The sequence below is a fragment of the Triticum dicoccoides genome, chromosome 5B, assembly GCF_002162155.2.
Source record: "Triticum dicoccoides isolate Atlit2015 ecotype Zavitan chromosome 5B, WEW_v2.0, whole genome shotgun sequence".
In the NCBI taxonomy this organism is placed as follows: domain Eukaryota; kingdom Viridiplantae; phylum Streptophyta; class Magnoliopsida; order Poales; family Poaceae; genus Triticum; species Triticum dicoccoides.
The window spans coordinates 621,643,938-621,649,705 of NC_041389.1; the positions used below are offsets into that span (position 1 = coordinate 621,643,938).

The window sequence follows — 5,768 nt, forward strand, 5'->3', positions numbered from 1 at the left end:
TGCAACGGGTGCCGGCAACAATGGAAGGGGAACTGCGTAGGCTTGGTCCATGCACCACGTCAACTAGTGCCATTGGATTCAAATGAACGGTCCTGATGCCCCAACGAGAGAGGCTGATCCAAACCCCATTGATTCAACCAATCAGCGCGTCTCATGCGGACCGAAGGACACTGTAGCTAACCCTAGCGCCTGATCTCAACCGTCCATGCACAACGGTCGATGACCCGGTAGTGTGCGGGGTTTTGAAGGGTTTTGAGAGGTTTTGAGGGGGTTTGAGTGATTAGGGTTGAGCATAACTAATTCGAAAAAAATCAAAAAAATATGAAACTTCCGCACATAGTCTTATTATGTCGTATAGTAACGAGAAAAATATATAAATATGGTTTACATACATTTTTACGAAAAAACCTTCACTAAATTGTCATTCCTCGAACAATGTAGTATGGAGTTTCAAGGGAGAGAGTAGTGGGCACCCGAGAGTAGGTGGGGTTTTGAAAATGAAAATTGTGAAAACCTCACCAGAACTTCATTTTGGATTGACTAAGAAAGATCCTAACTTACTTTCTCATTTTCATGTTTTAAACTTGTTTTATATATAATTTTCTATTAAACCTTGTTTTTTCAAAAAGAAAATAAAATAATAGAAAATTAATACAATAAATAGCGAGACTTTAGATTTGCACTATATAGGTAGAATAGATGTGTAGAAAAATTATTTGGCTGGTTTAGACAAGGTGCCAAAAAACTTGCTTAAATATGAGGCTGTTACCCTACCTTCGGAGGTCATTTGAAACACACTTTTCATGACTATGAGTTCAACTTACCAAAAGGGCTCGGATTGACCAGCAAGCAAACATATTTCAGTTGAGGTACTTTAGATAGCATTAAAACATCAATACCCCATCCCTAATTCAAGTTTGAGCCCAAATTTGAATCCAAATTTAAGCCCATATTTGAATCCAAATTTGAATTTAAAACAATGACCAACAAAAAAGTTCAAATAGAAATACGGGGATACATAGTGACTGCCAGTATGCACCAAGTTACAAATATTATTATATGACACGAATTTTCAAACAGTCTCTGTTCTACCTCTTCCTACCGGGCCCCTTCCTACCACCTCGTGTGCCCTTCTTCGCCTTAGCACTTCTTGTTTTTGGTTCTACTACAAAAACAAGTTCACTGATCATCTTGGTTTTCTTCATTGGTATTTTCAACACCTCGCCAACACCCTCGAGATTAGTGTCTTCAGTCTGAATGTTGATAGCAGATTCAGTTTCTTTGGTGTGTACCTCAACATGGGTTTCTTTAGTCTGAACCTCGACACGCTCAGGTTCAGTTTCAACCTCGAGAGCAGTTTCTTCAGTCTGAATGTTGACTGCAACTTCAGTTTCTTCGGTGTGCACCTCGACATCAGTTTCTTCAGTCTGAATGTTGACTGCAGCAGGATTTTCTTCAGTCTGCTCAGGCTCAGCCACACTTCTCTTCTTTCTACAGCCATTGACTCTTGCTTTTTTTGTTGGCCAACATTGTTCAACAACAAGGGGTTGACTTGAGCGCTTCCTCCTGGCCATTGGGATAATGTTATAGATATAGTAATTGGAAAAAAGCACCAAATCAAAACACAGACAAATAAACAAGAACATACTTTGGCTTATCAGGAGTGTAACGGCATTTGGCAGATCCCACTCTATGCCCAAGTTCCTCGCACAACTTGCATATATTTCTGTTACCTTTTTGGGCCCTTTTTGGCTTTCCATCTTTCTTTCCCTTCTTACTACTCCCACCTTTCTCAAACAATGCCTTGAATCTACTCTGTTTATGCGTGCCGGCCTTTCTTTTCGTTAAGGGAGGACACATGGAAAATTCAATCTCCACTTCAGGCCACTGAGACTGATCTGTAAGTGCTGGAATTGGAGTAGCATATGCAGCTTTGAATTTTGCTACCAAATAATATTCATGCAAATATGGGTGCATGTTTATCTTCGGTTGGGATGCTAAGAAAAGAATGGCATGCTCACATGGTTTACTAGTGTGTTGCCACTCGAGGCAAGTGCAATCATGCGATTCAGTGTTAACAACATGTCTTCTTCCAGTTTTGTTATCTCTAACACCCCAAGGTGAAGATTTTTCAACAAACAAATGTGAAAGACTTCTGCTCCTATTGACCACCTGTTGTACCACTACTGGAAGCTTATCACCTTGCAGATAATCACCTATCCTTCTTCTCAATTCCCACAACCGCATGAGCATGATCTTGATTTGGTCAACCATGTCATGCACAGGCAAATCTTTTTAACTCCTTCACCTTGTTGTTGAAACTCTCTGCCAAATTGTTGTTGATGTGGTCACACTTGATGGCAGTGTTGAATCCTGACCTGTACCATAACAAAGAATGGTAGGTGTTCAGCCATGGACCAAACTCATCGCATGCTGCCATTATCTTATCAAGATGATATTTGTGTGTCTGTCTAGTGTAAGATCTTGCTGCTGGCCACATGCGCCCAAATTCTTCTCCTCTAAATTTTTTGATCAAATTCATCCACAAGTGACCGCCGCACTCCCTCTGCTCAGCATGTGGGAAAATATTTTTCACTGAATTTTCTAGCCCCTTACATGCATCTGTGTGTACAGCCAAAGGTGACACTGGCCCTATGCATCTTTTCAACTGGATCATGAACCATGTCCATGAAGCCTCTGTTTCTGACTGAAACAAGCCAACATCAATAAGGAAACATCCAGTTGTGTCCATCTAGAGCATTGCATGCTGCCAACTGACCATTCCACTTGCCTGTCAAAAATGATGAGTCTATGCTCAAATATGGACGGAACCCTGCTTTGAAGCCATCTATGCAAGGCTTCAAAGCCATAAAAAACTTGGAGAACTTGACTTCACCTTCGGCTGATACCTCAGTATCTATCTCCACAACACTGCCAGGTAACCTCTTTTCCACCTCTGCTTTGAAGTTGTAAAGCATCCTAAATGTATTTGCCCAATCATCATATAAATTTTTCATTGCCCTTTGTTTTGCCTTCCACACTGTGGTATATTTCAGTTTAATGAGGTACATCTTTTCCAAGTCTACTTTGAGTTTCTTGGCAGTAGTGTTTGGTGTTTTGGCTAAAATTGGGGTGATCTTTTCTGCAACCCAAAGTTGTGATGTCATGGTTTATACTCTCTATGAACTTGTAATATATGTATGTTGATTGGGGATTTGGTTAACTCTAACAGTACTTCCATCAGGTTGCAGTCTAGCAGATATGTACCACTTGTAAGGCTTGACACTACCATCAAATCCTCTGCACCTCCCATAAAACTTCTTTCTATCGGTCTAAACAGTCTTGGCATCAAACTCATGTTTCACTGCATAAGTCTTGAAACACATCCTAAACTCCTTCATGCTTGGGAACAACTTGCCTACTTCAATGACAGGGTTTTCTTTGTCATACACATGCACCAGCTCATCATCATGTGTATCATCTACTTCATCTGTAGCTTGTTCCATCAACTGTCCATCTACATCTTCATCAGCATTAGCAGGCAAACTAGATTCGCCCCTCTCCTGCTTATCTCTGTCATCGACTGGAATGCCAAAAAGTTTGGCCATCTCAATGTCAGGCATTGGTGCAATGACCAAATCAGTAGGCTCATCTAATTCAACTACATTCCAATCAACAGTAGCTGCAGTTTCAGTTCCAGTCACCTGTCCCTCTTCGGCTATTACTGTAAGTTCAGTACACATGGGAATCAATGGCCTCTGTGTAGCCCAATCATCATCTACCATCTGCGCAGCCAAGTGTGATGACACATATCCAACCTTCGAAAAAATATTCAGATCAACGAGCTCAGCAAAAAAATTAGCCCATTTGCTTGTCCAGCCGATTTGTCGATCGATTTATTTAACAATCTGTTCACCATCTTCTATTCTCACATACTCTCCTTTTCAATCATCAAACCGCAACAATGATACTTCTTGCTCTGGACTCCAAACAATATTCTTCCCAATTTTTTCCACCAATTTCTTCACTTCCTTCTCTCCCATGTTCTGTAGAACTTGTGGATCAATCTCTGTAAACTCAACCTCCCATTTAACAATCGTGTCTCTCTCAATGTTCTGTATGCTACCATCCACTAATTTTGCCTTTGATGGAAAGAAATTGACCGTCAATTCGAAGGTCCGAGCGGCAGCATCCCCTTTGTCAGCGGCGGACAATGTGAGCCCTTGAGAAAGAGCAGACGAGGCCCTAATTGCATGCAAAATGGAGAGAGGCGCATTACCTATTCGAAGTTGAATCTGGCGGCTCCATCTCAGTATGCCCACGGGCTCCCCTCACAACCTACCGATTCAACAAGCGAAAACAGGGGAAACGAGCTGAGATCTACGGGCCCGAGAGAGGAATGGGACTAGGGTTCGAATTCACTCACCATTTTCTGAGGACGAAGGCTCTGCCGCCGTTGAGAATGAGGGCTCCACCGCCGCCACCGAGAACGCAAGATCCGCCGCCACCGAAGAAGAAGAGGGGGGGCAGAGTGGCGGGCCCGGCAGAGTGGCAATGGGGGCGGACAGTCGGGCACCAGGGCACGGTTGTTTTGAGGACCAATTAAGTTGGACCCACACGTCCTAACATAAACGGGCTTGGTTGACGACCAATTTAACCCATTTACCACCTCATGTGGCCTTGGGCTATTTACACGCTCAAATGTGTAGCCATTCATTCGAACTACATCGTACTCCTTCCAATTCACATCAAAGACGTCACACAGGAGCTATTGGCCCAAAGTAAACTGCCTCAGCCAAGTTCATAGCCCCATGGCGTCTTCGCTGCCGCACGTCGTGGAGGATATGTGCCCTTTCCTCCAGCTCCTCAGCGACGGCACGGTGATTCGTTTCCCGAACTACAACCCGCTCCCTTCCCCGTCCCCGCCGCCCGACCAGCCCATTGTCGAGTGGAAGGACGTCGTGTATGACGCTGACCACAAGATCAAGCTCCGCGTGTACAAGCCACCGACGGCCTCCTGTGGCGAGAAGCTCCCGGTGCTTGCCTACTTCCACGGCGATGGGTACTTCATGGGCAGCTTCGAGATGCCCAACTTCCACGCCTGATGCCTCCGCCTCGCCAGCGAGATCCCGACCGTGGTGCTGTCCGCGGACTACCGCCTCGCCCCGGAGCATCGCCTCCCTGCGGCCCTCGAGGATGCAGCGACCTTCCTGTCCTGGGTGCGTGGGCAGGCGGCGGCCGAGAGCACCGAACCCTGCCTAGTGGGGTCGGCAGATTTGAGCCGGGTGTTTATTTGCGGCGACTCGGCCGGCGGGAACATCGTCCACCACATGGCCGTCCGTCTCGGGCTGGGCAGCCTCAGCCTCGACCCCGAGCGCGTCGCCGAGTGCGCGATGCCCTGCCCGCTGTTCGGCAGGGCACCGGCGTGCGACCAGCTGTGGCGCCTAGCGCTGCCGCCGGAGTCCACGAGGAACCGCAACCACCCGCTGGCCAACCCATTCGTGCCCGGGAGCCCAGCGCTGGACGGCGGCGTGCTCCCGCCGATGCTCGTGGTGGCCACCGAGCGCGACCAGCTGCGCAGCCCAACCGCGAACTACGTCGCGAGGTTGAAGGCGATGGGGAAGCCGGTGGAGCTCGTGGAGTTCGAGGGGCAGGACCACGGGTTCTTCGTCATCGAGCCGTACAGCGACGCCGGAAGCGGCGTGGTCCAGGCCATCAAGCGATTTGTGTGCGACGACGGCGGGGCCACCGCCGTCTCCAAATGATTT

At 46.7% G+C, this 5,768-nt stretch overlaps 1 pseudogene; it reads left to right on the forward strand.

Annotated features, from left to right (window-relative positions):
• The first annotated feature begins 4,811 nt into the window (after positions 1–4,811).
• Positions 4,812–5,768, forward strand: LOC119306360 (annotated as a pseudogene).